Raw genomic sequence first — 19,891 nt, 5'->3', positions numbered from 1 at the left:
AGCTGCCTCTTCTTCTTTCATTCTCCCCCTCCCTCTCCCGTTTCTACTTCAATCATGAAAACTGATCAATGATCAGCTGATCGGCTTTTCTCTCTTGTTTGTTTATCGCCCACTTTGCGCCGAAAGAGGAAACCAGCGGATGTCGCGCTAAACAACAGCAGCACGTTTAAGCTTGATCAGCTGTTGTTAGAATTTATTTAATATTAATTTCTAGTTTCAGCTGATGTTTGCTGGAGCCACAGCTGCAAAAAAGCTACTGGTCATGATATGGTTTGGTTATGTGGTGAGAGGGAAACATGAAGATGAAACCAGGAGATGTCCTCACTGGATCATCAGAGCTGAACAGGTGATGGAGAAACAGGTTTACCTTTTAGGTGACATGAATGAGTTGAAGAGAAGTTATGAACTGTTTCTGAGAGACAAATAACCCCAGGATCCTTTTTTAGGTAGCTGACAGCTGGTAACTGTGCAGGTGCGGATCTAGCAAAGAGTGGCCAGGGGGGCATGTAGGGCATTAACAGGGAGAGGGGGGCACAAAGAAATACTTTTCTTTCTTATTCTCATTTAAAATGTCTAGCTTTCAAAAAAATAATTATCTGAGTCTTACAACAAACAATTGATAGATTGATGCATATATACCATCAAAACAGTGTACATAACTGTCACATCAGTGTTTATTTTCATTCAAAGGCTTTATGATTTTTCCTATAATGGTGGGCCGGTCTCTAGTCAAAATGCCCGGGCCAATTTTCTGTCCCAGTCCAGCCCTGTATGCAGCTCATCTGCAGTCTGGTGTTACCTACATCTTCCTATTCAGAAGGCAGAATTTCTGAGTTCTGAGTACAATCGAAAGCACTACGACTGCGGTTTTTGTGTTGGATGTAAAAGGCGCACATGACTCTGTGACGTAGGCTAGAATCATGGCAGCAGTCAATGACGGTCCAGGCGTGGGATTTCTCTCGTGGAAATATGCACATTATCTTTTCCTTTCTATTGGTAATTGGCACAGTGCACTTGTGGCAAGTAAGTAAGCTAGAAGACTGGCAAAGTTATGGAAGAAACACATTAACAAGAGAATTCTGAGTAAAACCAAAGTTACTTTCCCTAGTAACTAGTTACTTTGAAAGTAACGAGTAACTTGAAGTAACTGAGTTACTTTTGAGAGAAGTAACTAGTAATGTAACTAACTTACTATTTTAAAGTAACTTACCCAACACTGGAGAGGACTGACCCAAGGCTTTGTGGATTGGTGCCATCAGAACTACCTCCAGATCAACACTAGTAAAACCAAGGAGCTGGTGGTAGACTTCTGCAGGCACAAACATCCTCCACTGCAAGGGCTGCAATAGAAAGCCACCAAGTGAATAATAAGGGAAGCACTTCAATTAAGAATCTGGAGGGTCTCATAAGAACGCGGAAGGGCACCTTTCGTGTTACTATGACATGCCTCGTCCCTGAAAAATTGTTAGTATGCCAGTATGCCAGTGTTGGGTATGAGAATGCTCTGTTCTTAAAGGTGGGAACCACCAGTCCCACTCTGCTGTCATGAGGTACTGCTCCTGACACAACATTCCAGAGTGTTGTGTCAACCAGGTACCTATCAGCTGCCTCCGATGTCCCACAGGCTACCCAGGCCCGATAGGACTCCTGATGGCTCCCATCACCTCTGGTGTTCACCATTTGGTTCGGGGTTGCCACCATGACAGTCACTAACCACCTTGCAGCCACAGCTCATTGTAGCAGCTTCAGTAATGGAGGTGCTGAACATGGTGCATTCGGACTCCCCAGTCTCCCTCGGAATGTTGTTGAAGCTCTGCCGGAGGTGTGAGTTGAAGTGTCCCAGCGCACCCTCACTGGATGTGTGAGGCCTGTCTGTGTGATCCAACTCACCACCAGGTGGTGATCAGTTGACAGTTCAGCACCTCTCTTCACCTGAGCATCCTGAATAAATGGCTGCAGGTCTGGTGATATGATTACAAAATTGGTCACCAGAACTACAGCCCAGGGCGTCTTGGTGCCACGTGCACTTATGGACACCCTTATGTTCGAACATGGTGTTCGTTATGGACAAACTGTGGTTTGCACAGAAATCCAGTAACAGAACACTGGTCGGGTTCAGCTCCGGGAGGCTAGTCCTCTGAATCACGCCCCTCTAGGGCATGATTACGTCTACTGAAATGCATCTACTGTGATGAAGTCTACTCCCCACTGATGTGTAATAAATTATTGAAAAAGTAAATGTTATCAAGAAATGATCAAACAACACAAGGCTTTTAGGGAACACTAACTGTTAAGTTTCTATGCCATATGTTAGAAAAAGATAAAGAGCAGTGACTAAAGTGGTGGGTGGGTTCTTTTACACTTTGAGAGAAGCCAATTGAATCTAATAATTGATTAAATGCCATGTTGAGGCTGCCATTTTTAGGATCTAAATGCATTTTTAAATCACCCACAATAATTATTTTATCTGAGCTGTGCACTAAATCAGATAAAATGTCTAAGAAATCAGACAGAAACTCTGTATGGCCCAGGTGGACGATAGATGATCATAAACAAGACTAGTTTTTAAGTTTTCCAGCTAGGGTGGGCAAGGCTAAGCATCAGGCTTTCACAATTGAATTAAAACTCTGTCTTGGTCTTTGGTTAATTAGCAAGCTAGTGAGAAAGACTGGATAGTATCGATCACATGTCACATTTTGCAGGGTTTAATGAATTTGGCCAGATTTATAGAAAAGAGAGCTGCTCAATCCACAGTGGGATAGATGCTGTCTCTCCTAACAAAACCAGTTTTCCTCCAGAAACTTTCCCAAATTGTCTATAAAGCCCACATCGTTTTTTGGACACCACTCAGACAGCCAGCAATTTAAGGAAAACATGCGGCTAAACATGTCATTCCTAGTTTGATTGGGCAAGGGACCACAGAAAACATTGTTTTGGCAAAGCTACGTACCAATTCAATATTAATTTTAGTTGCCTCCAATTGAGGTAACCGGGTGTCATTACTGCCGACATGAATCATAATTTTACTGAATTCATGTTTACCCTTAGCCAGCAGTTTTAAATTTCCCTCAATGTTGCCTGCTCTGGCCCCTAAAAAACAAGTATGGTTACTGGTGTCTCTAGCTTCGCATGACTCAGAACAGAATCGCCAATTAAACAGAAACAGAATCCCTGGCGGGTGTGTCGCTGGGTGGGGAAAAACCGGTTAAAAACATGTTCTGGGGGTTTTAAGACTGTTTCCTCCTCATTTTCACCCAGCAGTCCTGTTTTCCTGGCTGCTTGGGACAATCTGCTGGGGGACCTAATGGGGCCTACACTACCTTCGGCTGAACTGGCTACAGGGGCCTGGCTAGCTATGAATTTTTTAAGGGTGGGAAGCAGAGTCTCCAATTCAGTGATAAAATTTATTACAAGAATAAATATTATTGCTAAAGGTGGCCAGGTAGTAATTAAACATCCGACACAATGTGCAGGAAAGTGCAGGAGGGGCTGTTGAAGAGTCCATGCTGCTAGCAAGTTGGCTATGAGGTAAGGTAAACTAGCAAATCTCTAAAGGCACAGTGAGTGAATACTATGAATTCACTAGATGGGACCACATTCTCGGTAGCGATGAGGGATGAGGAAGTATGAACTGGTGCTGTGGTTTGGGGAAGGGCCTCAAAGGGCACTGGCGACATCTCCCGGGCCAGGCAGATCTCCATGTACTAACGAGAAGTGAATGAAGGAAAAGGAAGAGAGGAGAACAGAGTGAAAATTGGGGGGGGGGCATGAAAATGACAACAGCGGGTATTGGTGAAGGGGGCATTTATAGCCTGAGACTGGAGGGGGTGTGAAGGAGGATTGGTCCCGCTCCTGAAATTTAGATGATATCACCACTTCACTAGCTGGGACCACAGCTAGCGGGATGAGGAAGTATGAACTAGTGCTGCGGTTTGGCAAAGGCCTCTAAGGGGACTGGCAACGGCTCCTGGGCTGGGCAGATCCCCAAAGAAGACATCCCCTACTGGAGTGAAGACTGGGCATTACGGAGGTATTGGAGATTGTTGCTTTATTTACCTCTTAGTCATTTGGATACCTCCCCATGTCAATAACTGCTTGACTGTCCTAGCGTTATGCAGAGAACATCTCTGTTTAACGAAAAAGCAAAAGCAAACTCGAGCGGAGTGAGCTCTTTTGCCCGAGAAGGGGCAGTACCACGTATGATGATGAACCGTTGTGGCAACTGATCATCCTGGGAAGAGCAGGCTGCGTGAGAGGAGGAAGAATGAGCTCAGCTAAATCGATATATATTTACCAGCAATGATTTGTTGGCCAAGGTTAGTGGATACAGGAGAAGGTTTTGGGGCCGGCGGGTTGGGAGGAGGAATCGCTGAGGCCAACGAATACTGGGCAGTATTAGCCTGAAAAAATGGGGCCTGGGCTAAAAGGCTTTGCCAGATGCTGCTCGAAGCTTCACCGATGAGAGGAGGAAAAACTGCTGGGGGATGTATGGTCAGATGCGTGGTTGTAGGAATGCTAGCTGAAGTATTGTAGAAAGGAGCAGAGGTGAAAGGAACTGGCATCCCAGTGCCGAGGTTAGCTGCAGAGTTTAGCAGAGGAATGAGTGGCTGAGGACCTGGCCAAGACGGTGTGCTGAGGCGCATTGCGAAGGAGGGATCAGAGACCGCAAAAACTGGCAACCCTGGCCGAGTGCCACGCCCAGTAGGAGGAGCAGCTGAGGAGGGAGCGTGTGGAGTGGTGGAGAGATGCAGCCGTTGCTGGCAGGGTGAGGCTGTAAGGAGTGAGGAAGCATCGTTAATTGAGGCTCTGTTCAGTGAACGAGAGCGGGAGCGCTGAGATGTTAAGAAGAAATGGAATAATATAGCCCTGTTGTCAGATTGGAGAAAGCGAATGTCTCTCTCTTTCAAGACTTGTTGAAGACAAGCGACAGTCCAGTCTGAGATCTTCAATATTAAATAGTCTTCCGGAGACCTCACTGGGGCGTGGGAATGGTGGTGTGTCCTCGGAGTTGGACGCTGAGATGGCTCTGATTTCTGGGATGCTCCGCGGGGCTGGACACGCATCTTGGAGCAGTCTGGAGTGGAGTTTAGCTGTGAACCATTGCTGGAGACAGATCTTCCTCCGGTAGCGGTTCAGAGGTTGTAGTTTCGAGGGGATGGGGAGTGACCGGAGCTGCTGTAATGCTGAATCGAGCGGAGAGATATGGCGGACCAGACGGCCGAGTGGCGAGGATGGCTGCTAGGAGGCTCCCCAGATGGGCCGGTGGTAGTCCGACTCTCTGCAGCGGCCCCACTAGGATGTTTAGGTTGCAGTTCCTGGACTGCCTGGGGAATATCATATGGAGAAAGAGTGAGGTCTTGGTCCAATTGGCAGAGCGACAGGTAATCTATGGTGATGAGCCAAATGGGTGAGTAGGATTCGAGCTCTTAGAACATCCGCAAGTCGTCTGACGACGAGGGGTGTTTGCGTGAAAATGGGAACAGCGGGTATTGGTGAATCTAAACAGATAAGCTACACTAAAACCACTGTGTGTTGGAACAGGAAGTGATACTCTACCACAGAGAGTGAATACCAAGTTACAGCGCCACTCAAAGGAGAGGAGGAGAAGGTAAAGGAAGCTTGATAAAGGAAAGGTGTGCTGGTCCATTTGCTTTGTTACAGGGCATTTGATTAAGGGCACAGAATAGATCTTCTGTTGATATTGATGCATCTAACATCCTAACTTGATGTTACATTAAATGAAGAAGGTCTGTAGAATTGAGGAACTTGTGAATATCTGCAATATTTAGGTTATGCAAGTTCATCTAAAACTTCCTATAGAATATACAGTAGAAAGGCTTCCAGACTGAGTCTTTAATGACTGCTATTATTTATTTGTTTTCCTTAAGTCGATTTTCTGCAGATTTACCTGATTTATTATTGTACTCAAATTTGTCATGTCAGTGTAATATCTGAAATATCTCCAGTATCAGTGGGTACCTGAACTGGAGTTGGAGGGGAAAGTTGTCAGAAGTGGAAAAAACACTGACACCTAATATCATGTGCAAAATAACATATATGAAAATATAATAATGCTAATATACCTTTTTAATTTGCAACTGGCCACCAAACGATGAACAATCCCTTAAACAACAGAAAAAACATTTAATAATTTTTAGAAAATTCCACCCATGTGAACCGTTCACTGTTTTTTTGTCCTGTTCTGTTTTTAACAGGCGCTTTAGCGTGAAACCACCTGTTAGTCATCTGTAGAGTGTCTTGCCCTAATGTAGGAAAATGGTGTGGTCTATTGTATGTAAAGTGTCGACACAGGCCTGTCTGCATGCCATACACAGTTACTAAGATAAGACTTTATTTATCCCATATTTGGGATAAATAAAGTCATTACTGTCATTACTGTAATGACTGTAACATTACTGTTACAGCCAGTAACAGTAATGTACAGGTAAAATACAAAATACCAGGTTTTAATACACACTTTGATCCCAACAAAGTGTTACAATGGAGGTTACATTTCCTTGTGTTTTTAGTAGCTGCTCCTTTTTGCATTTTTCTTGCGTGATCATGTGTGACTGGATAGAGACCTCATCATTAAAATGCTAAGGGACCTTTGTATTATTACTTGGAAGCAGATCAACAAGCACTGTCATACATAATTCCTGGAATGTGAAGAAGGTTATGTTTCTACACAGCAGTGTTGTTTATTAGCTCCTCAACAAGGTTAGCTGAGCGCTCCTAACAGACAAAAAGCGGTTCTGGAAGCAGACAAAAGAGCCGTGAGAGAAGATGAACAGAGATGTCATTCCCAAAACATTTCAACTTGTGACAGCTTAATGCTGGTGACTGCAGGCCCCGTGGCAATTTTAATAATGCCCCTCTATTCTATTTACATTTTTTTCCTGCTGCTGTTTTTTCACTTTGCTTTCTTGCTCTCCCTCTATCCCTCCATCCTCTGCCTGTCAAATATGTCCATGGAGAGAGAAGCCAAGCGCCTGTCATGTTCACAGCATGACGCCTCCTTACTCATTATACACCGGTGACATCATTACAAAAGCAATCACAGGGCTGTGGTAAATAGCAAGCTAATTAAAAAAGACAGGCTGATGGACTAACAAATGTGTATGCTGAGCCCATAGCTGCATGAACATATGAATACTTAGTGGCAGCCTCAGCTGCTTCTTTCTAGTTTATGGTTTTGTAGCTAACATGAATGATTGCCTGAGTCACTTGTTAGAACTCGACTCTTCTGACCTTTCCTAGATTTATATTTATACTGTGACCTTTAAGATACAATATGCATTTAATATGGGTTTTTTTTGTATTTTGTTTATTGATTTACCTATTCCCAATTAAATTTTTCCTGTTCATTTGTTTGTTTGTTTGTTTTTTCATTTTTAATGCATTTTAATTTTAATGTCTAATTTTGATTTTGCTTTCCTTTATCTTCATGACTGTCATTGTTGTGATTTGGTGCTATATAAACTGAATAAAAGTAAACTTCTTACACACACAACAGACATTTTATATTGTACAAGAGAGTAAGGCAAATCGTGAGGGGTCGGCTAAATGGCAAGAATAAGATCCTATCAACACCTACACCCTGCCGGTGTTCAGGTACCCTGCTGGGATAATAAGCTGACCAAAGGAGGGGATGGAAGCCACTGACATCAAGACAAGGCTGCTCCTGACCATACATGGAGGGTTTCCAGCACCCTGAGACTGAATGCTAAGCAGAAGGAAGGAGGCTGGGGACTGGTGAGTCTCATCCTGTATTGCGGTACTGACACTCACCAAACATCCATGAAAACATTAGGAAGATGGCTCCAGCCTACCAGGTGCTCAGTGAATACCTCAGGCAGCAGAAACCCAAGAAAGAGGAGGCACCGTCATGGAAGGATAGGCCCCTGCTTGGCATGTACCACTATGACCATGCCTAAAAATGTGTGTCAGAAGTGTTCTGAGCCACATGTTCGAAATGCAGAGAAAAACAAAGAAAGAGGCAACGATTCATTTTTTTTCTACCGGGTAACTTAACGCACTTAATATTTTGTTAGATTTGAAAGACAATTATCAAAATCCATGATAATCTTATCCCTGTTACTTTGAAGCCTGTCCTACTTTAAGGAAAAATGGGCAACCAGAAGAGCAAACACAAAAATAATAGAAAAGCTCAAATTATAAAACAAAATTAAGAAAACAGTGGAAAAACTGCTCATGGTTTAGTTTCTATCCCACAGTGAATTACAGAAAAACTATCATGACACAAGGACGAGCTCAGACTGTTCCCCAGGCTAATGACCTGCATTTTTATCTGTTTTAGATTATGGTGATCTGCTGTACATGAATGCTTCCGCCCAGTGTCTTCATAAGATTGACTCAGTTTATCATGCCTCCTTACGGTTTATTACAAACTGTAGGGCCTTGACCCATTGTTGTGATCTGTACGCTCGAGTGGGATGGCCTTCGTTGTCCTCCAGGAGGTTTGCTCACTGGTGCATCTTTATTTATAAGGCCCTGCTTGGACAAATGCCCACCTACATTTGCGATCTGCTCACACGGAGAAGTACTGTTTCTTACAGCCTGCGTTCAAGCGATCTTTTATTGCTCAATGTTCCATTTGCCAGAACTGAACTGGGAAAGAGGGCTTTTACTTATGCTGCCCCTTTCACATGGAACATGATGCAAAAAGACTGGAAGATAGCAGATCTTATTTCATTAAATGCTTTTAAGTCCAGATTGAGAGAGCCAGAGAAAAATGTTTTTAAAATGTAATTGTTATTTATAATATGTATGTAACTTTGTAATTTCAACGTGTTGTCGCCTCTTGGCCAGGACTCCCTTGCAAAAGAGGTTTTTAATCTCAATGGGACTTTTCCTGGTTAAATAAAGGTTAATAAATAATAAATAATAATAAAATTAAAAACCATTTTCAGGTTATTTAATAGATTTTAGGACAATTAACTTTTGTTTCATTTTGACAAATCATATATGTTGTTGGTCCAAAAACAGCTTTTAATAATGGAAATGGGATCCCCAAGATTACTGAGAAGAGTTTTGCCCTCAATAACAATCCCTACATCAGAAGGTTTAATGGACCTGTCTTGGTTTTGCAACAGGTCCTTCATCACATCCTCAGCTAAAGCCTCTTGAACACATAGATCAATATGTTATGTCCTATTGACATATTAAAACTTGGATAACCTTACTTTTATCTCACATTTTTCAAGACATGGACACAAGACACAAACTGTTGAAATCTAAATTTACATTTGAACACTGAAGTCTAAACTTTTTAAGTAAATGCTGTTCTCTTATGTATTTCATATTTTTAGTTTTTCTACTGGGCAAATGGTCTCTCAGTGTGAAATATGGGAGGAGTGGTTGGTTTGGAAAAGGGGGCTTTCCGCAGTGATACACATGATACAAAAAGTTATTTGATGTTTCCTTTATAACATGTTGACAGAGGTGAATGAGCCTCCTTGTTGACCATTTTATATCTGTGTGATGTATTTAAATACATAACCAACAATGAAGTGCGTGTCTAAAGCAACATGGAGATTGGTAGAGCAATAACTCTTTGTCTTCTTGTCTATGGCTCAAGGTGTCTGAACTCTGGGATATTGTTTGGGGGCTCGGTGGAACTCTAATCTAATCTAATATTAATTTGTTGCACAGAAACTTGTGATCCCATTAGCCAAAATATTGAGCTTTTAAAATGCCTGAAAGTGATTTACTGCACCAACCTTAAAGTGTTTGATTAAAGCATTTGCATCTTCTCCTAGATGGTCAATGAGACATCGTATGATCACCTCATTTGTATTCTCAATAGGAATTTCCCTCTGTACAACACAAAGTCTAAGCTGTTGGCAAAATATGTAACACTGCACAATCTTTTTGATTTTCTGTGCAAGCTTAAACATAACTATAGCAGTTGAATTAACAGTAGCTAAATTAAACACTTGGTAGGACGTGTATTTCTGGAGCAACAAAAAGTAAATTCCACAATACAAAAAAAAAAGGAAAATCTGACACATGCCATAGAAGAATCTGTCCTTGATGTTTCTGATGCCAAGCTCTTGGCTCATGACATCATATCTTCTATGTGCCAAGGTTCTGTACATTAAATTGTTATTGGTTGGGCTGTTTTTCTTCTTACAATGATCAATAAGTTGTTGTCAGTCAAGATCTTGTTGTTCTTTACAGTCTTCTACATAACATAGTGTGGAAGAAATGGCATTTCTCCCTTCTGTGTTTCCTTTATATTTGTTGCTGGTGTCCTGTCACCAGGCTGCTTGTTCTTCAGTGAGTTGCGAGTAGCCTCTGAAACTCAAAAACTTCATAACTTTGACCTGTAATTTCTCATCTTGTACTTAAGACTATACATCCATCCAATCCAGCCATTACCACTGCCTGACTTTGTCAGACATAGGTGCTTTTAGACTAAAGCCTCTGCCACTTCACCAATCTGAAGGCCTGTACATGTGCAGCTGTACATGTACTCAGCTAATTTTTCCATAATTTCTGACTTGAGATTCAAAATTCAAAGTGTTTATTGTCATGTGTACAGAAGAAATAGCATTTCTCTGTGCAAGGAAATTCTTCCTTTGCTGTCCATACACAAATGCCAAGTTAGATAGGGTTGAAGAAACAAGAAAAATAAGGATAAAAATAAGACAAGACATTAAGATAAATAAATATAAAAGGATAAAAATAGTGAACGATAAATAAATAAGTACAAAAATAAGTAAGTGAAGACAAGTGAGGTATGCAGATGTCAATGTACAAATGAGCTTAATGTGCAAAATGAACTTAGTGTGCAAAGTGTCCTGATGTGCAAATTGCAGTTGAGGTAGGTCAGCTGTTAAGGAGTCTGATAGCAGTGGGGAAGAAGGAGTTGTTGAGTCTGGGTGTTCTGGATTTCACACTTCTGAACCTTCGTCCCGAGGGCAGAAGTTTGAATAGTCCGTGTTGAGGGTGTGTGGGGTCTTCGAGGATGGAGGCAGCTCTCCTCTGGACTCTGTGATGGTAGTTGTTATCACTTTCTACAGGTGTTTGTGGTCCATAGCAGTAGTGCTGCCGTACCATGCAGTGATGCAGCTGGTCAATGTGCTCTCTGTAGAAGCTGCTGAGGATCTTGGCATAACAAATTTCCTCAGCTTTCTCAGGAAATACAGCCGCTGCTGAGCCCTCTTGACCAGCTGTGTGGTGTTCAGAGTCCAGGTGAGGTCCTCACTTATGTGAACGCCCAGACACCTAAAGCTGCTCGGCCTCACCCACTAAACAGCGGCTGGTGAGGCTCTTTTTCTTTCTCATGTCCACTATCATATCCTTTGTTTTATCAGTGTTGAGGGTAAGGTTGTTGTCCTCACACCATGACACCAGACCGGCCACCTCTCTCCTATAAGCCGCCTTGTCCCCACCAGTGATAAGACCGATCACTGCGGTGTCATCTGCGAACTTCAGTATGATGTTCTCTTTGTTGGAGTTGATACAGTCATGTATGAACAGGGTGTAAAGGATGGGGCTGAGGATGCAACCCTGTAGAACTTCAGTGTTTGTAATAATCCTGACAGACTGAGGCCTGCAGGTCAAAAAGTTCTGTAGCCAGTCACAGAGGGTGGTGTGCAGGCCGAGTGTAGACAGTCATCCCTCACAAACTCATTCACAAACTGTGTTGAAGGTGGAGCTGTAGTCAACAAATGTAGGAGTCATTATTTTCGAGGTGGGAGAGGTAATAGTGAAGGGCAGCAGCTATGGCGTTTGACATGGACCTGTTGGGAATATTGCTCTTATGTAGGCCAGCACCACTCTCTCAAAACACTTTGCAATGATTGGAGTGAGTGCAACTGGTCTGTAGTCATATAGGCAGGTGGCTGGGCTTTTCTTGGGGAGGGGGATGATAGTTGTGGTCTTGAAGCATATGGGAACGATGCTCTGGCTGAGGGAAAGGTTAAAGATGGAGGTCCAGGGATGTTGTCTGGTCCTGCTGCCTTGCAGGAGTTGATCTTCCTCAGGACCTTGTGTACTTGGTCTATTGAGACCGCTGGCGGTGGAGAGGGTCAGATGATCTGGGGGTTCTGGAAGGTCTTGGAGGGCTGTAAGGTCTCAGAGATCTGGGAGGTCTGGGGGGTCTCAAAGCAGGTGTTAAACACGTTGAGATCATCCGGCACACCGCCTGCAGAGCTGATGGTGTTGGTGGTGGCCCTATATTCTGTGATGTGCTGCAGGCCTTGCCACATCTGCCTGGGGTCAGTAGAAGAATAGAAGCCATCCAGCTTCTCTCTGTACTGCCTCTTAGCTGCTGTAATGGTTTTCCTCCGTCCATAGTTTGCAGCTTTGTACTCCATCTCATTGCCTGATCTGAATGCAAGAGACCGCATCATGTGTTGTACCTGACTGGTGATCCAGGGCTTCTAGTTGGGGAACTTTCTGATTTGTGTGGTGGGCACAATATTGTCATCACAGGCGCTGATGTACCCAGTCACATACTCAGCGTAGTCCTTTATGTTGACAGAACAGTCCTCCATAGTGGCTGCAGTTTGAACCACATCCCAATCTGTTTGAGCAAAAGAGTCCTGCAGGATGGTCTCAGTCTCTGGGGTCCAGAATTTAACAGGTTTGGTTACAGGGTATGTTTGTTTCAGCTTCTGTCTGTGTCAAAGGGAAATTGTGTTTATATAATGTGATCAGCTTCATGAAATGTATTCTTTAATTTTCAACTAAGCAAATGTCTACGTGGCTTTTGACATGAACTCTTCTGTGATAAACAACTTACAGCTTCCTCTTTCTGCACTGTAAAAAAGAAAAAGTTGAGAAAACGTAAAATTTCAAGGCAACATGATGCAAGAGATTTTTGAGTTTTCTCAACTTTTGCAACTGTTGTTGACTTAACTAAGATTTACAAGTTCTGCCAACTTGGTTCTTCTTGTTCACCTATATGTATCTATATAAACAAAGGAAAATGTATGCGATGTGATTATACTTGAAAGAACACTCAATGAATAGATATAGAATAAAACAAAGCACAATTCAATGTTATCTAAAAGCTTATTTATTTTGTTCAACAGTGCTTTCAGTACATTTCAGAATGTCATGGGAAGTAGGGTGAATTTCTGTTAAAAAAAAAAGAAAGAAAGAAAAAGAAATAACAAACAAACAAAAATGTGTTGCCAGTTTCTTTTTGGTGCTTTGAGCACCCCAGCAGAGACGTTAAAATTCCAGAGTCCAGAACCAAAAAAGCAAAGTGTCGAGCAACTTAATAATTCACGCACACACCCTGACCGTCTTGTAAAAGCTGAACATAACTATTGCACCTTAAATAGGGTAATTCCACAAACGATTGCCTATGTACCCAGACATTGACATTTTACATGGGCTTACTATAATGAACTATGGAAGTTAAAAGTTATTAGAAATGTTACCATCAATGAAGAGGAAACTAACAGGTAAAACACCAGTTCTATGCTTCATGTGAAGTGGAAAACACTATAACAAATCTTTTAAAATACTACAAGACAAATTTTCACCATATATTCTCAACAATACAGATTCATCTGACTAAAATTTACATTTCAAATAATGATTTATCCACTTCACCTTCATATTGTCCGACCAGGTCAAAATAAGATGGCCTCAATTGCTTTAAAGGTGTAACTCATCTGCTTTGGATAATCAATGTTGAGGGCATACAGAAGGCCAAAGAGGTATGCCAAGGCAGTAGAGAGATCTGGAATGTTATGTAGCACGATGTCCCCTTCCAACACAACTGCATGTTCTCGCACAGACGTATCGGCATCGTCATCTTGTAGGATGGTGAGGATGGCAACTGATACACCGTTCAACACTGGTTCCAAAATGTCAGTGATCTGAAGAAAAGTAAAATATGAATTATTGAAAGCTAAGAAAAACTAAAGACAAAACAAATTTCTAAAGATTTTAACTTTAACCTCTATACCATGCTGGTCATTTGACTCATAGAGGTTTTAAGAAGAACAAGCTTATTTTCCTTTAATTAATGCCACCTTGTGAGTTTTGTACAAAACACATTTTCTGCTATGGAACACCCAAACAATGCCCAGCTGCTGCTCAGCAGAAAAAAAAGGAGTGAGAGTTATGAAAACTTCAATCGCCACTATAAAATTATTTGGACTGCACTGAGGACGTGTACATTTCCATTTTGGATTAACTCATCCTTTAAAAACATCTAATAGCAATTAGTTTTACTTGCATTACTTTTTTGTACTTACTAAGCATTTCAGGAAAACCTCTGTTGCATCCTCTCTGAGGAAAATGGGCTGGCCTCTCAGTGCTGGTGGGACACCATGTCAGATGCCTAAAAAGTATTCAGTGGAAAACAAGAATTTCAATTAGTGTAGTAACATGGTGTACTATACACAATGCAAAATCAGAACTCTCATAGTAATGAAAATAAAGCACAGGTCAGACCCAGCAACACACAAAACTTACAAAAAAAACAACAACAACATCATGTTAACAATTTTACTTTCTATTTACAAATTAAAAGAAATACTGCCAAATAAGAACAAAGCAATGACTGATGACATTAATTTTTACTGACATGTCCACCGATGTGTTTTGTTTGAAGCCAACATCTTTTTCAGTTTCTGTTAAGAGAAAAGTATACTCTCTTCTAAAAATTTCAGATAAAGAAGCACTTCACTCACCTGTTCATCAAGTTTATGCAGGAGGTCTTCCATCTCCTCACAAAGAGCTCCCTTCTTAGACCGGTACAGTTTCAGCAGGCCAGGCACAAATTTGTTAAGGGATGCATTGAAGGTCCCCAGGAGGTCTTTGCTTGTGATCCGATGAAATTTTTCAGATATCTAAACAAGACATTCACCAAAATATTGTCATTTATTCAGCACAGAAAATTCCTGGGTAGCGGTCTTGGACAGTCTGCACCATGTTACAGTGGGGCAAAATAGTATTTAGTCAGCCACCGATTGTGCAAGTTCCCCCACTTAAAATGATGACAGAGGTCAGTAATTTGCACCAGAGGTACACTTCAACTGTGAGAGACAGAATGTGAAAAAAAAATCCATGAATTCACATGGTAGGATTTGTAAAGAATTTATTCGTAAATTAGGGTGGAAAATAAGTATTTGGTCACCTCAAACAAGGAAAATCTCTGGCTCTCACAGACCTGCAACGTCTTCTGTAAGAAGCTTTTCTGTCCCCCACTCGTTACCTGTATGAATGGCACCTGTTTGAACTCATCATCTGTATAAAAGACACCCGTCCACAGCCTCAAACAGTCAGACTCCAAACTCCGCCATGGCCAAGACCAAAGAGCTTTCGAAGGACACCAGGAAAAGTATTGTAGACCTGCACCAGACTGGGAAGAGTGAATCTACAATAGGCAAGCAGCTTGGTGTGAAAAAATCAACTGTGGGAGCAATCATCGGAAAATGGAAGACATACAAGACCACTGATAATCTCCCTCGATCTGGGGCTCCACGCAAGATCTCATCCCGTGGGGTCAAAATGATAATGAGAACGGTGAGCAAAGATCCCAGAACCACACGGGGGGACCTGGTGAATGACCTGCAGAGAGCTGGGACCAAAGTAACAAAGGTCACCATCAGTAACACACTACAACGGCAGGGAATCAAATCCCGCAGTGCCAGACGTGTTCCGCTTCTGAAGCCAGTGCATGTCCAGGCCCGTCTGAAGTTTGCCAGAGAGCACATGGATGATACAGCGGAGGATTGGGAGAATGTCATGTGGTCAGATGAAACCAAAGTAGAACTTTTTGGTATAAACTCAACTCGTCGTGTTTGGAGGAAGAAGAATACTTAGTTGCATCCCAAGAACACCATACCTACTGTGAAGCATGGGGGTGGAAACATCATGCTATGGGGCTGTTTTTCTGCCAAGGGGACAGGACGACTGATCCGTGTTAAGGACAGAATGAATGGGGCCATGTATCGTGAGATTTTGAGCCAAAACCTCCTTCCATCAGTGAGAACTTTGAAGATGAAACGAGGCTGGGTCTTCCAACATGACAATGATCCAAAACACACCGCCCGGGCAACAAAGGAGTGGCTCCGTAAGAAGCATTTGAAAGTCCTGGAGTGGCCTAGCCAGTCTCCAGACCTCAACCCCATAGAAAATCTGTGGCGGGAGTTGAAAGTCCGTGTTGCTCGGCGACAGCCCCAAAACATCACTGCTCTCGAGAAGATCTGCATGGAGGAATGGGCCAAAATACCAGCTACTATGTGTGCAAACCTGGTAAAGACCTATAGTAAACGTTTGACCTCTGTTATTGCCAACAAAGGTTATGTTACAAAGTATTGAGTTGTATTTTTGTTATTGACCAAATACTTATTTTCCACCCTGATTTACGAATAAATTCTTTACAAATCCTACCATGTGGATTCATGGATTTTTTTTTCACATTCTGTCTCTCACAGTTGAAGTGTACCTCTGGTGCAAATTACTGACCTCTGTCATCATTTTAGGTGGGGGAACTTGCACAATCGGTGGCTGACTAAATACTTTTTTGCCCCACTGTATATGCCTGACTGTGTTATCAACAGCAAAACCTACTTCAAAAATCTCTCATGAATACGTATTTTGCACAGGAATAGAAATACCCTCCACAAAACCCAGTATCAATATGCAAATACATATTATGTTCTAAGTTGCACCAAAATCTGTGACCAATCAGATTCTGTGACCTGCCTTAGTATTCTTTCCCTAACCATCTCAGTCTATAGAAGTCCTATTTCCAGCACTAAAAGAAAAACAAAAAAAACCCCCAAAAAAACCCAAAATATGCCAAGTCAAAATTATGAGATTACCTTTCTGTTTCACAATTTTGATTTAGCATGGGGACTCTTTTCTTGAAAGAAATTTCTTTACACATTTTCTGTGTAAAGAAAAGTTCAGGGTAAGGATTTCAATGTAACACTGGCAAGGGTCTTGACTGGAATAGTAGCACAATATAATAAAGTTGGCCAATGCATTACCCCAGCAAATACTGTACTACTTCAATATAGTCAATCTAGTATAAATCATGCCCAATTTGAATAATAATTAAATTATAAATAGATTAGGACAGTCTTACCTCCTCAGAGTAAAACAGCGCAGGTCATCTCTCCTGGACACACACTGGACACCATAGGCTGACACTCCACGACCTCTCTCCGCCTGAGAAAAAATGTTTGCAATAATGAAACATTTCAATATAATGTAGGAAAAAAAATGAGAAAAAAAAACGAGTTACGGATCGGACTCCCTGATCCTTACTGCGCATGTGCAAAGTCGGACCGTACAGATCGCGTCTACCCGTGGAATTGTACATAAAATCAATACTCCACCAACAAAAAGGCTCTCAAAACAATACAATACTTTCCACAGCTTTGAAGGATGGGTCAGGTGTATCCTTCGTGGCCCACCCTATGCCAGAATTCATAGCGCGGCCCAGCCGATTCTAGTTTCCAACAATGGCGGAAGCCACTTAGTTTTAATATTACTCTTATTACCCTTTCTGGGTCACAAAGTAAACTTTTAAGATATTTTCAGGCGAGAATGTAGCTGTGTAAATTTCAAATATCTGCTCAGTTTATTAAGACAACACATATTTGCAAACATGCTTCTACGTTTTCGGAGACGTCTGTTACCAGCTAGCTGGCATATCATTTTCAACCCCCCCCGCGCGGTCCTTCGCTAGCTTAAACATGATATATAAGTCACTTAGATAACTTAAATATGTTATTGTTTGGCTTTTTTTCAGTGTTTTACTCATTCCACCCTCCTGGGTCCTGAGGAGGATGCAGCCTAGGCGCTTGTAGAAAATCCTAATAGTAGATCTCGTTAGCTTACCTGCTAGGGCAAATAGTCAGCTTGTCCTGTCCAAAAATTGTCAAAAAATACACTCCAACTTCAGACCAGGTAAAATCCGTAATGGTCGAAAAATTGTAATTTCCATCCAACTTTGGCCACGTTTCGTCAAATTTTCTTAGCAGGTTTTCAATCCAGAACACATTGACAAACCACTATCTATCACAGAGCTCAGGTCTGCTCAGGCTCGTTTGGTCTAGTTGAAACTTAGCAAAGACCACGTGTGCCAGTCATCTACGGGGTTTCCCACTGGTTCCCAACTTGACTCAAAAAATCTACTCAAAAGATGATAATGATGCTCTTTAGAAAATCTTAGTTAGGACAACAATGGAAGAAATTTGTTGGGCAGACAAGCTTTTTAGGTTGTAAATGGAAAGTTTTATTTCTAAGTCAGTTTAATTTGAAAACTTTGATCAAATCAACAATTACTAGTTATCGTTTTTACAATGTGTAAGAACATGCAGATTTAGAAAAAGGGGAACCTCAGCTCAGAGTTCTTATTCTAAGAACTCTGAGCTATTTGTACACACACACACACACACACACACACACACACAGAAAAGTATAAATAAAGCACACAGACAGTGATGAGACGCAGGGCGTGCGTCCATGACTGCCCTCGCGAGTGAAAGCCAACTGCAGTGTTTGTGTTTTCTAACTCGGGTGTCTAAGCTGAAGAACTACAGGGTGATTTAAAGAAATCCCCTGTCAGTCTGTAAGTACATGAACAGAGAGATGTGATGGGACTGTCCAAAGTGGGGGCATGATGCAGCCCTGTATTAACCGTGTATGTTGCTGTAAACATGATGCAGGGTGTTCTTATCACGGGTAGGAATGGCCACATGTTGGTGATATTTGGGGAGTACAGTCCACAAGTTGCACTTATTGAAGTCACCAGCGACAATAAAAGCAGTGTCTAAATGAGTTGTCTCTAATGCGCTGATGACTTCGTGGAGTTTGCCGAGCGCTGCTGCCGAGTTAGCTCACAGTGGGATGTAAACAATGGCCAAAAACACAGCTGAGAACTCCCGCAGCAGATAGTAAGGGCAGAATTTCAGCATTAAAAACTCCACGTCTGGTGAACAGTATTTGTTGACAGTCTGCACGTCTCCACACCAGGAGTTGTTAATAAACGCACACACCTCTCCTGAAAGCCTTTCCAGAGGCTGTGGTCCGGTCTCCTTGGAGTGAGCGCAGTATTCTCTTTTCTCCCGCTGTGTTGTGATCCTGGCTCGTATTTCGTCAAGTTTGTTTTCCGGGGACCGCACGTGGGCCAGTAAGAGGCCGGATAGTGGCGGTCGGCTAGCCAAAGCTTTTAGCCTAGCATGGAGCCCTCCCCTCTTGCCTCGTTTGCATTGTTGTCTCCGAAGCGCTCTCCCGGGGTTGGCTGGCTCACTTGGACTCTTGGCCTTCCTGGGAGTGGTGGCGGTCGCGGTGACTGCCGGCGCGAACAATAGCTGAAAGTTCCAGTGGTTGAGTCTGACTGCTGTAGGACTGAGAAGAGTCCATTAAATAAGGTCAGAAACGGCAAATTTCTGTGTCAGCGAATGCCCTTTGCTGCTAGCCATACCTTTTCTCCAGGTCAGTAATTGGGCACAGGCAAGCGATGTTGATTGGCATACCTCTTGTTTTGAGTGGCTGTCTTGAGCAGAGCCTCCCTGGTCTTGGTCCAAATTCAATTCAATTCAATTCAATTCAATTCAATTCAATTCAATTCAATTTTATTTATACAGCTACAAATCACAGCAACAGTCACCTCAAGGCGCTTTATATTGTAAGGTAGACCCTACAATAATACATACAGAGAAAAACCCAACAATCAAATGACCTCCTATGAGCAGCACTTTGGCGACAGGGGGAAGGAAAAACTCCCTTTTAACAGGAAGAAAACTCTGGCAGAACCACGCTCAGTGAAGGGTGGGGCCATCTGCTGCGACCGGTTAAGAGAGGGTGAGAGAAGGAAGACAGGATAGAAGATATGCTGTGGAAGAGACACAGAGATTATTAACAGATATGATTCAATGCA

The sequence above is a fragment of the Rhamphochromis sp. 'chilingali' genome, assembly GCF_963969265.1.
Source record: "Rhamphochromis sp. 'chilingali' genome assembly, chromosome: 18".
Taxonomy (NCBI): Eukaryota; Metazoa; Chordata; class Actinopteri; order Cichliformes; family Cichlidae; genus Rhamphochromis; species Rhamphochromis sp. 'chilingali'.
The sequence above is the reverse complement of the archived record's forward strand: the minus strand, read 5'-3'. Positions refer to the sequence as shown.